Source organism: Phascolarctos cinereus, unplaced genomic scaffold (genome assembly GCF_003287225.1).
Source record: "Phascolarctos cinereus isolate Bilbo 61053 unplaced genomic scaffold, phaCin_HiC Scaffold_2;HRSCAF=192, whole genome shotgun sequence".
Classification (NCBI taxonomy): Eukaryota; Metazoa; Chordata; class Mammalia; order Diprotodontia; family Phascolarctidae; genus Phascolarctos; species Phascolarctos cinereus.
Genome location: NW_027555625.1, coordinates 150439318 through 150454172, shown reverse-complemented (window position 1 = coordinate 150454172; position 14855 = coordinate 150439318). Strand labels below are relative to the sequence as shown.

The following is a 14855-nucleotide window of genomic DNA, read 5'->3' as shown; positions in this document are numbered from 1 at the left end:
ACAGTAATAGCCACATTGTTCGATGACTGACTTTGATAAACTTAGCTCTTCTCAGCAATGCAAGGATTTAAGACAACTCTCAAAGACTCACAATAGAAAATGCTGTCCACATCCAGAGAAAGAACTACGGAGTCTGAATGCATATCAAAGCATACTATTTGCTCTTTTCTTTTGTTTTTTTTTCTTTTGTTTTTGCTTTGTTTCTTCTTTCTCATGGCTCCTCCCATTAGTTCTAATTCTTCTTTATTTCATGACTAATATGAAAATATTTAATATGAATGTATAAGTACAGCCTATATCAGATTGCACTCCACCTTAGGGAGGAAGGCGAGAGGGAAGGAGAGAAAATTTAAAACTCAAAATCTTATGGAAGTGAATGTTGAAAACTAAAAATAAATTATATTTTTTTAAATGATGAGCTCGGGGCAGCTAGGTGGCGTGGTAGATAGAGTCCCGGCCCTGGAGTCAGGAGACCTGGGTTCAAATCCAGCCTCAGACACTTGACACTTACTAGCTGTATAACCCTGAGCAAGTCACTTAATCCTAATTGCCTCACCAAAAAAAAAATCATAAGCTCAATGATTTTAGAAAAACATGGAAAGACTTGCATGAAATAATGAAGAGTGAAATAAGCAGAACCAATAAGGCATTGTATACAGTAACAGCAACACTGTGTTAAGAAAAACTGAGTGACTAAGTCATATTTTGACTATTATAAATACCCAAATTAACTACAAAGGATGTATGAAGGAAGATGCTATCTGCGTCCAGAGAAAGAACTGATAAATAGATGTACAGAATGATTTTTATACACACACACTAGACACATGTGTGTCTAGTGGTAGCCATCTCTAGGGTAGGGTGAGGAGAGAATAAAAAAAAAAGAAAAAAATGTACATGATAACTTTATTATATATTTAAAAGGAATAGCAAGTTGTACACAATAGATTTGCAGTTTCATGTGCAATCATCTTTTTTTTTCTATTCTATGTTATGGAAATGCTTGTCTCATTTCTTAAGCTCAGAATAAAATGGAAAAAAAACAGTAAGGAGGACCCCTCTCCTATCTAGCAGAACTCCTAATCCTGCTCCTTCCTCTCTAGTCCAGTCCTATTGCTATCATAATAGCAAGACAGACACACCATTTGATTCTTGTTGCTCTCTTTGGCTTTCATTTACACAGATAGCTGGGCACTTTTAAAATTGGACTATAGAGTCCACTATAGTGGGTCACACCAAATGAGGTAATGGAAATAAATTGCTTTACAAAAGTTAAAGTACAAAAGTTAAATGTTATGTGAAATAAACCTAAATCTTGAGTTGTTACAACTCTTTAAGAATCAGGTAAATCTTTGGGATGTTTTCATCAAATTAGTGACAAGCACAAGTGACAGAGTCAGCATTTAAAGACACAACCAAGTAAAACAGACTAAATTTAGTCATGGGATGACATAGAACAACAGATAAATCACCCTAATGTGCAACAATCAGAAATGGGAAAGTGAAGGGATACAGGTCCAGCACTGAAAAGAATAGTCAGATGAACAGCCATTAGTCTTATGTCTTTCTCCTTCCTCCTCTGACCCTGGAAGTTGGTCCCATTCTGGATCAATCTGAGAAGCAGAGGTCCAGATCCAGGCAGAGCCAAGTAGGCTCTAAAGCCCTTGGACGTATGTCAAGGATTATTCTCAATCGAAAGGGCAATCAATAAAGATTTCTAACCTAAGTACAAGAGTGAGAATTTTTATTTGGGTAACCCTGACTCTAGAATGGACCCCCCAAGGACTAATCTAAACAGAACCTACATTTAATCAGTCTCTAAGGAGTAGGGAGAGAGGCAAAAAGCATCTGCCTGCTTTATCTTCTTCCTTATTATCATCACACAAAAGACAAGCTTGTTTCTTTCCTAAGCCTTGGAGATCAACTTTCACACTAAAATCACGAGTCCTCACTACTTTTATCTTTACTATAAATATTGTTGTTGGTTACAGTACCATCCAGACCTTTTCCAGCTAGCCAGATGGAATCTTTGACGTGGTACCTTACTAAAGATAAATTCCAGGGAGAGAACTTGATTACATATACTATGCGTAGGAGTATTGCTTCTTTCTTTAAAAATTTGTTCAGTAGTCTAGGAGAGGACATTTTGCTAGTTTATGCAACCCCTAACCACTGCTAATAATAAAGTTATGTGTAATCATGAATACCCCACTCTAATATTCATGGAAATGCATCATCTTTGTTCTCAAACACAGGTTAAGCTAATGAGAGTGCTTTTTCTGGCCTTCCTGTTACCATTCCCAGAAAAATAATGTCATAACAGACATAAGTTGACAATGTGAGATTAAACAATGCAGAGTTTCTGCACACACCTTTGGAACTGATTTCAAAATGTCAGAATGTGTGATAGATTTTTCTTTTAAAAAAATTTTTTTTGCATAACATTTACCTACCCTTTAATACACAAAATTATTTAAAAAGGACATGAAAACAATCATGATATTTTGGTTCCTCTTCTGTTAAAGGTAGCATACATGTTTTAACATTATAATTTGAAGTTCACAATTTTATTCATCACTGCTTATTTTGTTTATTTGAATGTTTTATTAATGGTTACTAAGTTTGGGATTTTTTAAAATTAAAATCTCACATTTTCAGAGGAAGGTTTTTCTATTCTTATATTTTTTTACCTCAAATATTGTGCTCTCTCTCACTCTCTTCTTTCTCCCTTTCCCCCCCCAGCTGGAGGTAGTGTGTATATTTTTATGGTAGCTAACTGTCCCACTATTCTACATATACAATTACTGATTACTATAGGTTCCTTTTTTTTCCCCGAAACCTTACAGTTTTGTCTATAATCATACTTAGTTTTTGGATATGTCCATCTTGTTTTTATCCTGCTACTAGGTAGAACTTTGAAAAAAGGATCCCATCACCTCATGGAAAGATCCTGCATGTTTTTAATATACAGTAAATCTTTCTGTGGAGCTAGTATAGGGCTCTCAGGTCCAAGGGAGATGTACAGATGTATCATGGGAATGAAAAAGATGTTACAACCTGGGGGGGGGGAATGGTATACACAAATTCAGGCTCCATGGGTTCCTACATCAGGAAAGTTCTAAGGTAGAACAATATATACCAACAGTGTCTTAATATGAACAACCCCCAAAATAAAAAAATCATGCCCCAATATGAACCAATCTATTTTGTGCTCTTTGCTGCAAGTGAGCAAAAAATAACTTGTCATACACCAGAACTGGGGTTTTCAACTCTGGGAAGCTCTGAAAAATGTAGCATGTAAAATCTCCAAGGTATTTTTCACCCCCAAGGCCAACAACATTCTTAAGAGCAATTCTCCCCCAGCTCATGCTTGTTCATGCATTAAAGTCTGAAATTTAGCACATGCAATTAGAAGCCTGAACAGCACTTGCTCAAACATTGCTGATCAAACACGGCTGATCTTATTTGTCCTCAGTGCATAGAAAAAGCTTCTTTAATCCAAAGGAATAAATATTTCTGGTTTCTGTCTTTTAAAGATAAGCTATCCGGTATGTTAAATTTGAACACCTAATAATCTGCTGGTTCTGCAAGTCATTAATTTAATGGATAAGAATCCATTATCTTGATGATTTTTTTTTTACTAGGAAAAGACTAATGTTGCTACAAGGAGACCTTCCTTGCTTTGGATCAAATAAACACAATAAAATGTAGTAGATGTGAAAGCCAACCAGGTATCTACCAGAAGGGCATAATTAAAAATGACTGGAAAGACCTACTAGTTTATAAGTCCAGTGGTCAAGTTAACAAGCATTTTATTTAAGCACTTACTACGTGCCTGGCACTCTGTTGAGTGCTAGGTATAAAAAGAAAGGCAAAAACAGTCTCTGCCCTACCTAATGGGCAAAATAACAAGCAAACAACTGTATACAAACAAAATATATAAGAATAAATTAATAATAATAACAGCCAGCATTTATGTAGTACTTCAAAGTTTGTGAAGCACTTTACAAATAATACTTCCTTTTATCCTCAACAACCCTGTAAGGTAAGGTGCTATTATTATCTCCATTTTACAGATGAGGAAACTGAATCACAGAGGGAGGGGTTAAATGACTTGCCTAGAGTCCCACACCTAAGTATATGAGGTTACATTTGAATTCAGGACTTCTTCATTCCAATTCCAATGCTCTATCCACTGCACCACTTACTTACTCATTCAAGATCATCTCAGAGAAAGGGTACCAGCATTAACTTCCTTCTAAGAGTCTCTAGTTAAAGAAGAACTATATTAAGGATACAAATCCAGAATGAAAACTAGCTTTAATGTATTCTAACCATAATATTTCACTAAAATCCACAGGAAAACCTAGGGGCTGAGGGATCTAATAAGATGAGATGCAAGTGAGAGAAAAAAGGCTTTCCAAGTAACATGAAGCTGAATGAGGCAGCTTGTGACATCTACAAAGCAGAGATGGGAGATAGGTGGCAGTGGAGGAGTGAAGCTATTTTAACTTACGGAACAAGCCTGGTTCCTAGCAATCAGGAATGAATAATTTCCTGATGAGTGCTTGTTACAAAACTTACTCTAACCTGAATCATCAAGGTCATGGTACTAGTTCAGAACAGAAAAGTTGGAATGAAAAGTTTTCTCTGTAATCACCCTGAAACTAGAAAAACCACAAGGAAGCCTACTACATATCTGAATATCTATTGAAAATTTCAAATGACAGGATAAGAACTAGCAATTTTAACTTCATTCCCTCATCTTTAAAATTAGCGGTTTTAGCTAGATTGGAGATTCTTAACCTGGAGTCAATAAACTTGTTTGTTTTTTAATTATAACTATATGTCAGTATAGTTTCCTTTGTAATCCTGTTTTATTTCATGCATTCAAAAGGGTTCCAGAGGCTTTATCAGACTGTCCAAGGGGTCCATAACACACACAAAAAAGTTAAGAGCTCCTGAGCTAGACAGTCTTCAACATCACACTTCCAGCTAACAACAACAACAACAACTAGCATTTTATATAACACTTACTATGTGTATACCAGGCACTGGTGTATAGTATACACATATACTCCTCCTTTGAGAATGGCCTATCTACCCTTAAGAGAGGCTCATCACCAGTTTGGCTTGAGGATAATGACTTGTTTAGCTACAGCTATGCTGGGAGATTATCCACCAAGCTAAATAATAATAATACTAACAGCTGACATTTATACTATTGTTGTTGTTGTTGTTCAGTAGTTTCAGTTGTGGGTGACTCGTCATGACCCCATTTGGGGTTTTCTTGGCAAAGATACTGGAATGGTTTGCCATTTCCTTCTCCAGTTCATTTTATGTATGAGGAAACTGAGGCAAACAGGGCTAAGTGACTTGCCCAGGGTCACACAGCTAGCTAAGTGCCTGAGGCCAAATCTGAAGTGGGGTCTTCCTGACTCCAGATTGGGCACCCTTATTTATTGCACCACCTAGCTACCCCAACATTTATATTGTACTTTACAAATACTCTCTCACTTAATCCTCACCAAACAACCCTATAAGGCAGGTGCTATTATTGTCCCCATTTTACAGATGAAGAAACTGAAGCTAAGTTTAAGTGATTTGTAATAAATGAGGGGGGATTTGAACCTAGGTCTTCCGGATTCCAAATCCAGTGTTCTTTTCACCAAACCATAAGATGATAATGCTATTCAGCATGATTTACACACTCACAGAGAAAAAGGCTCAAAGCAGAAACTCAGTCTCCATCAGTCTCTCAAAGCTGCTGTCCTGTGTAGTTACCAACACTAACAATAAAAAAGTAGTATGGTAATGAAGCACCAGTCCCCCCCCCAGAATGCCAGGAGGCACACACTTCACAGAACAGCTTACTCAGAGAAATATGCACGTCAATACCCCTGTACTTGGGCCCTTATTGTACAGGGTCGGAACAGACATTCGAGTCCATTAAACAAACATATATAAAGCACCCACTATGCACACAGTATTAGGCCATGGAGAAGGTCCAAAGCTCAGGTGAGACATCACTACTGTGCTCGTATAATTCGCCCTGAAGGCAGGACAAAGTGGCATTAGAGAGTGTAAAGGGCTGGATGACAGCTGAGAATGAACAGACTTTGGGAAAGTCACTTAACCTGTCTTGGCCTCAGTTTCCTCATCTAAAAAACAAGGGAGTTGGATTAGATAGCCTTTATGGTCTAAATCTATGGTCCTAACCATGGCAAAAATAATAAAAGAGTACATTTTTCTCTCACTCAGTCCTTGAAATTTCTGATAGATAGATAGATGGATACACACATATACATATATCCTTAAAACCTCAGGTGTAAGGGTAGAAATGAGACTAAACCCTGAGTCCCTGGGCCAGGATCTAGTGCTAGCTAGCTTCTGGTTTGTTAGATACTCCCGTTATTACAAGAAACATAAGAAGGAGAGGGCAGCTAGGTGGTGCAGTGGATAGACCACCAGGCCTGGAGTCAGGAAGATCTGAGTTCAATCTGACCTCAGACACTTATTAGCCATGTGATCTTTAACTCCTCTTTGCTTCAATTCCTCACTGGAGAAGGAAATAGGGAACTACTCTAGTACCTTTTGGACATAACTGAATAACAAGAGGAAGGAGATATCTAACAGCTCAGTGACTCTACTTGATTTCTTCCCATGATGAACTTCTGCTATGTGACTAAGCCAAGAGTCTGAAAACAGCCATTAGCATACACCTCTATTGGCATGCTGTGTTTACAATTTGTCAGCATGGCCCTTATATGCCAAGTTCCTATCCAATGAGAAGCTGCAGTAGGGATGGTGTGACACACTATGGTAAACTCCCCACTCAGAAGGAAAGATGCTGATCCTGCGAGTTGCTCCATTTTTCCAAAGCCAATGGGTGAAAGTCAAATAGAACCACAGAAAAACAAACACATTCCCTTTAGGAGAAAGAACAGTATAGTATAAGAAATTACTACTAAATAACTCAAATATGCCATTCCTTTGATTTCTTGGATATATAAGATGAAGCTAGATTGGAGAATAAGTTTTCAATCAAACACAATTTATATACTTTTCTTTGTAAAAAATGCAACTTACTATTCCTCCCTTTGGCCAGTCCAAAGTTCTTTGTGAAGTATCTTCAAATTTTCTTTTTGTTTGGGAGGGGGCAGGGAAGCAGATCAAAATATAACAAATTTAGAACATTTTAAAAATAATTGCTTTAATAAATACTTACTACCATATATGCTGGGCAGCTAAGTGGTGCAATGGATAGAGCAACAGGCCTGGAGTCAGGAAGATTTCTGAGTTCAAATCTGGCCTCAGACACTAGCTGAGTGACCCTAGGCAGGTCACTTAATCTTGGTTTGCCTCAGTTCCTCATCTGTAAAATACGCTGAAGAAGGAAATGGCAAACTACTCCAGAATCTTTGCCAAGAAAACCCCAAGAGTCAGACATCACTAAACAACAAAAATATACATATACATGTGGGCATGTGAGCATGTATAATATGTACATACACTCATACACATACACATATGCATACAGAATTAGTCAATTTTTAAACGTTTGTAAAGTACCTACTCTATGCCAGGCTGAAGATACAAAGAATGGCAGAAAACAGTGCCTGCTCTCAAGAAGCTCACAATGTAATGGGGGAGACAATATGCAAACAATTATGTACAATACAGATATATATAAGAGGTATATACATATATGGTGCTAAGGGTCTGTTAAACATATATACATCTAAATGTATATATGTACTGTTACATATGTATATAATAATATTGCATGATATAAATGTATATATGTGTATATACATACAGATACAAATATAGATATATGTATTAGGGATAGTTTCAGTAAATTATTATGTTTTCCAAAACCCATCAAAAGGGATTTGGGTTGTTATTCTTTAATCTCTATGCAATCTTAACTAAAGTCCATTTCTACTTCCTCCATACAGAATTTCCAGTTTTACTCCCTAAAATAAACAACAGTTCAAGCCATTAACGGATTACACCTGAATATACAGAAAGGAAAACTCTACTGATTCTCCCACCTTATCATCATCTTTTTTTCTTCTTCCGTTTTTACACTTGGTTAATGAAGAATTCTGGATTGCAACTAATTTCTTAAGCAAACAAAGAGCACTGAAGTATTTGTTTTGGATAAAAGAATTACGGTATGAAGAACTGCATGGAACTTGAATATGAATGGGGGGTCAAGAATGAAGCTAGAGGAGAGACAAATTTAAGAGCAAAATGTAGCCTACACAATTACACAATACACTCAGGAGACAGACAGAGAAAGTACTGGTGTTAAAGCAGTTCTCAATAGGCCTGGCTATCATTTTTTTAAGTACTAAAGAAGTAATGTCCCAGCCCACTCCCCATCAACAGGATCACTCCTCTGACCTACTTCCAGGGAATCGGAAAGAAATGCAGAAGTTGCCTTATAGGTCTTATCTTATAAGTCTTCTGTCCAAACACCTTTAAAGTGCATATATTGATCAAAATGAACTCTTTAAACAGGTTGTGATAAAGGGGAGGCATTACCATGCAGAGAAATAGAAGCTTCTCTACGGAGGATTTGAGGACATGTGGTTGGGTGGAAGACATCCTAGGCTTTACTACAACAAAAGATTTCCAACAACTTATATTACAGGCAATACAACAAAACTCCAATATAAAAACAAAGGCATTTTGATATTCCCTTGTAAATGCCTTTATAACAGATTTGAAAGGTTTTTTACAGTCTCTTTCTAAAGGATTAAAACATTTTCACATATTATCTTCGAACTAAAGAGTTTCTTCTTGAACTAAGGCCAATCATTGTCTCCATTTTGCAGAAGGAGAAACTGAATCACTCAGAAGTTTAGTAGGGATAGGGATTTGCCTTGCAACTTCACTGGTATATGGAGCTCTAGGTAAGAAAACCCCTTTCACCAATGCCGATCAGCACCTTCTCTGCCAATTATAGTCTTAAGAGAATTGTCCAGAGCGCTGAGAATATACTTGCCCAGAGTCAGACAGTAAATAAGGCTCACTTGAACCCAGATCTGTCCCACTTTGAGGCCAGCTCTCTATGGACAATGCTTTAGTGACTAAAGTTTAGTCAGAGTCTCTTAATTCCATGGTTTAATGTTCTTTCCACTAGGTTATGCTACTTTCCAGAAGGAAGGCTAACCCATAATAATATAGTAACTTGGAAAAATAAAAGACCTTACCTTTTTTTTTTAAACTAAATTCCTACTATTCTTTCTTATTCATTCACACATAAACTTTCTAATTCAACATTAGGGAAAGGGACAAACTAACATAATATTTACTACAAAGAGCACAAAAATTATCACACTACCACTATTTGAAGGTCTGGTTTTTAAAAGATGAGAAAAGCATTTTGGATATAGCAGAAGTCACCACATTGTAGTAATTTTAAAATTATAGTACAGTTTTTGTGGGTGATGTGGATAATGGCTAAAAATGAAACTAATTTGACATCACTGGCATTGTACTCCTGCCCAATTAATGCACAGACAAGAAACAATCTTTTTTTTTTTTGGCCACTGTACAGTTTTTCCCCCAGGGAAAAAGTTTTCAGATGTTACTGGTAACCTTGAACAGACACCAAAAAATGATACAAAGAGGTATATACTGTCTTTGCTCAAGAAGTTAGCAAAGTTAGCATTGCAAATTCAAATGCAAAAACAAAACAAAAAGCAAAAAACATACCATACTCTTAATTTAGACAAATAAAAAAAGGAATACTAAAATAATTGCAAAAGTCAGTTCTGGGAAAGAACTTTAAGGGGCAGCTAGGTGACACAGTGGACAGAACATGGGCCCTCGAGTCAGGAGAACCTGAGTTCAAATCCAGCCTCCGACACAAACACTAGCTGTGCGGCCCTGGGCAAGTCATGTAATCCCATTGCCTAGCCAAAAAAAAAAAAAACCCTTAAGTTCACCATTTTAGGGAACTTTAAATGCATCTGTCAATTCCTTATTATTTTATCAAAATTCACAAGAAATTTAATAATAGCAAACACACCTAACATTATTATTATGACAATGAATATTTTATAAAAATGAACACACTGGAAACATTTCTATGCCACACAGCAGCCAACTATGGTATACATTAGACTGAACTCAGTAAATGTAAAGTAGAAAGCTGCCCATTTCCAAGAACCTGTAAAGCAGAGATTGGGCATCCCCAGCACAGGAATTCTTAAATTCAGGTCTCTAAATTTGTTATTTTTAATATTTTGACAATTGTATTTCAATATAATTGCTTTCTTTTGTAAATCTATGTATTTTATTATATGAATTTAAAAATATTATTTTGAGGAGTCCCTAGGCTTCATAGGGAAGTCCATAAGACACCCCCCCTCAAAGGGTCTATGACACAAAAAAGGTTAAGAATCCTGCTCTACCAACACCCTTCCAAAAGTATGTTGCTGTATCAAATACAGTATTACAACCTTTTCTCTTAAGTGAAAACTGACAGACAAGGACCAAGTACCAGTTACTTTATAAGATTAGGAGACACCCAAGAATGAAGGTAAGGACACTTAATATACAAGCCCCAGCAGATTGAGCAGTAGACAACTTTGAATCCCTATTGTGACACAAGTAATGTTTTCTCATACACTCATAGAATGTTTAAATTGCAAGTGGCCTTCATAGATCATCTAGTCCTACTTTTTCTTTCTACTCAACTGGAAACATATCCAAAAAGGGGTAGCAACTATACTAAGGTCACAAAACAAGTGCCTGGTGTCTCTGCAAATGATTCCCAAAACAAAGATCACCACCACCAAATGGCAACTGGATTCCCTAAGATTCACAGAAGATGAAGGGAAGGGAAAGGACAGGGGAAAGGAACAAGCAATTATATAGAGCCTACCACGTATCAGGCATTGCAGTTAAGTACTTTTTACCCTCAAATATCTTACTTGAGCCTCACAACAACTGTGTGAGGTAGGTGCTGTTGTTATCCCCATTTTACAGTTGAGGAAACTGAGGCAAAGAGTTTTAAGTGACTTGCTCAAGGTCATACGGCTTGTAAGTGTCTTCTCAGGTCCTGGCTACAGCTTTGTGAGCTAGGAAAGGCAGATAAGAGCAGCTCCACTTTACGGCTGAGGAAACCCAAAATTTGAACTCAGGTCTTCCTTACTCCAAGCCCAGCACTCTATCCACTGTACACAATCAGCTGACAAGAGCTCCTTTCCTTTTTACCTGTGTTGATCAAACCTGAGACTCAAGAGAGCTTTTCTTCCTCACAGCATCATAGATCTAGAGCCTGAAAAAGACCTCAGTTGCCATCTAGTCCAACATCACCGTCCATTTTACAGATAAGGAAACTGAGGCCCAAGGAGATTAAGGAGCTTACCCAAAAACACAGAAGGGAAGCATCAGTGAACTAAGTCCTACAAATCCACATCAAGCGCTCTTTCTAGGCAACTAGAGGCCTGGAGAGGGCTGGACTTGGAATCAGGACAAATCTGTTTAAAATCCAATCCCCAGACACTTGTCACTAGCTATGTGACCTTGGGAAAGTCACTTAACTGCTGTCTCAGTTTCCTCATCTGTAAAATGGGTATAAAAATAGCACCTCATCTGCCAGGCTTACTTTGAGGATAAAATTAAATATTTTATAAAATGCTCTGCAACCCTTAAAGCTCTATCTAGAAGCTCGTTATTGTTATTTCTTCCTCTTCTGCAACTGAAACTTTGAAGGAACCAGCGGGGATCTAGGCAGCAGTTGATAGATCACTCGGCGGACTACAATAGAAAGATTAGAGGGGAAACAAAGGAGTCTCTTTTGACAGCAATACTCTTTACTCAGGCCTCAGGGGATGGGGAGCTTTCATTGGGTGGGAGGTGGAAAGTGTTCTCTCTAAAAGAGAGAAGCACTCCCAAAAGGAAAACCCTCCAGGCCACGACAAAGTTTAGCCAACTGCCCCAGTTACCAGTGCTTGCTAGGACTGCACTAGTGGGCACACAAAGGGGGGGGGTTGGAGTGAAGGGGACACCCCGCGCCCAGCCAGCTGGCCGCTTTCTTGGAGGACGCAGGATGCGAGAGTGGCCCCGCTGGCCGCACGTGCAGGGGGACGGGCCGGAACTTCGGCTAGAGTCCCCAGTCCCACGACACTCCCTCTCCCCCTCAGACACAGACAAGCTTACTCACTCCGCAGGAACTTTCTAAACGGCCTCAACGTCGGGGAATTCGAAAAGAGCAGAAAGACACAGAGAAGGGGTTGCGCCAAGACCGAGAGAATGGGACAGAAAGAAGAGGCGCACGTAGGAAGGGAGGGGGGATGCTCCCCGGTGCTCCTTCCTCCGTCACCAATGGGGTCCACAAAGCGCTCCATCCCTCTTTGGTCCATGGTCTCCCAGTCCCAGAACTTATCCGCCCCCCCGCCCCCAGCCAACCTCAAGGTCAAGGGTTTCCAGTTACGTGGAAACCGAGAGCAGGAGCACTTTCCCCATCCTCTTCGGGGCTCAACCCTCACCATCCGCCCCCAGGACCGCTCAGTTTACCTCAGGTGTCCCCCGCTTCTCGCCACTCCTGGGCACTCTTTCTCCTCGATCAGCCTTCCTGGGGCAGCTGCAGCATGTCGGTTCTCCAGGGTCTCGGGTTCAGGGCTGGAGCGGAGGCCCCATCGGAGCCATGGGCAAGAGAGGCTGGGGGCGACAAGCCCAGGCACTGGTCGGGGGAGGCACAGTTCAGACCCCGAGCCAGCCAGCCAGCAGCTCGCGGCCCTCAGCTCCGAGCCGCTCTTTGTGTGGGTGTGCGAGTGTGTAGGTCCCCCGACGCCCAGCCCCTCCGGGCTGCCTGGCGCCGCCCCCGCCCCCGGCTCCTCCTCCTCCTCCTCTTCTCCCTTCCTCCCTCCAGCCTGGCTGGGGAAAGGGAGGAGAGCTGGGGGAGGACAAAGACACAAACCCAGGCCACCCCAGGGAAGAGGAGCTCCCTGTGTGGGGCACACAGACACACACACACACACCTAGGAAAGAGGAGCTCCCCATGAGGAGGGCAACCTTTCCCAACACACACACACACACACACACACACACACACACACACACACACACACACAGACACACACACTGCCTCGGCTCCTTTCCCATTTTTCCCCTGCTCCTAATTCTAGGACAGAAGAGTGGCTGAGAGCTGGAGTTGGGAGGTTGAGGGAACGTAGGAAGCAGGGGTTGGAGTAGTGGGTCCACTCCGGGCTTCATTGTTAGAAAGTTCTGGCCTCAGTCTACCCAACGATACGCTTATGGCCTGAAAGTTTTCCTAGAACTTTAGAAACTCCTTAACTCACTCAGAAGCACAATGTGTTCTGTCTGGGAGAAAAGAGCTTTGTTGTTTCAAAGTACTTTCGTCTATGTTGTCTTCTCAGGTCCTGGCTACAGCTTTGTGACGTAGGAAAAGCAGATATGCACACCTTCACTTTACAGCTGAGGAAACCCAAAAGCAAAGAAGTTAATTAACTTTAAATTCAGTTCAACAAATTTTTACCACTATCTACATAGAAGGTCTGTGGTCTGCATTAACTGAAGAAGTTTCCACATCAGGAGCTCGCCTTTGTGAAATTCCAGGCCTTGAGAAGCAGCTTGTTATAGTACATAGGGCTGGCCTTGGAGTCAGGGAGACACTAGTTTCAAGTCCTTCCTCTGATCTAGTTCACTTTGGCTGTGTAACCAAGGACAAGTTAATCTCATAGTCCTCCCACAAAACTCCCTAAAATGATAAGTTACATACTAGTTGCTGGTCTGCATTGGTGTGGTTTTCACACCAGGAGTTCCCCACATTGGTGAAATCACAAGTCTATCCACTCCCCTCCGCCCAACAGAAAAATCATTGATCCTTCACGTGTTCCCGTACACTATAAGCACTATTGGAGGTTTCTTTTTAATCTTGATTTGCGATTTTGTAGCCATAGGGAGTTTCGGGTAACGATCCATCCATGCATATCTGCAAGTGTTCTGCAAAGGGGGCAGTGAGCACTTATTAATCGCCCACCACAGTGCTAAACTCTGAGGATAGAAAGGCAAAAAAAAAATGTCCTGATTCCTAGGAGCTCGCAATCTAATTGGAGAGATAACATGCAAATAATTACGCACAAACAAGATATATACAGGATACAGCATTAGTACTAAGAGAAATTGGGATAGGCTTCTTATAGCAGGTGAAATTTTATCTGGAACTCAAAGGAAGCCAAGATAGCCAGGAGATAGCAATGAAGGTAGAGAGAATTCCAGGCACAGAAAATGTGAAAATGCCCAGAGTCTGGAAATTGAGTGTCTTGTTTGAGGAACTCCAAGCAGCCCAATGTTACTGGACTGCAAAATGCTTGAAGGGGAGAGTAAGATGTAAGAAGACTAGAAAGGTAAGAAGGGAACAGATCTGAAAGATTTAAAAGCTAAACAAAAGATTTTATATTTGATCCTGGAGGTAATAGGGAGCCACTGGTATTTTTTTGAATATGGATGTGACAAGTTTTTTAACTAAATTTTTTTTCAATCAACAAAACTTTGCCTTCTCTCCTCCTCACCTCCCTCTCATTCCCACTGAGAAAAAAAGAAAAGCAAAACCTCTGTTACAAACATGTATAGTAAAGCAAAACAAATTCCCATATTGGCCATATCTAAAACATATCTCTCAATCTGCACTCTTTGCATCTTGTCAATACATAAGGCATGTTTTGTCATGAGTCCTCTAGAATCATATTTGGTCATTGTGTTGATGAGAGTTCCTAAGGCTTTCAAAGTTGTTTATCTTTACAATATTTTTTTATTTTGAAAATTGTTCTCTTGACTCAGTTTACTTCACTCAGAATTAGTTCATACAA

General features: G+C 39.7%; 1 protein-coding gene across 7 annotated transcripts in view; it reads right to left on the bottom strand.

The window, feature by feature from the left end:
• The window catches only part of NINL (ninein like), a 182964-nt gene extending 170136 nt beyond the window's left edge, over positions 1 to 12828 (bottom strand). For 5 of the 7 annotated variants that reach the window (XM_020987407.1, XM_078149684.1, XM_078149685.1 and 2 more), the window contains exon 1: positions 12541 to 12821. The gene's annotated coding sequence lies outside the window, so the exon portion shown is untranslated. Of the gene's footprint in view, positions 1 to 12540 lie in introns of all 7 variants that reach the window. The other 2 variants (XM_078149681.1, XM_078149682.1) reach the window with 2 other exon arrangements.
• Positions 12829 to 14855: the final 2027 nt, after the last annotated feature.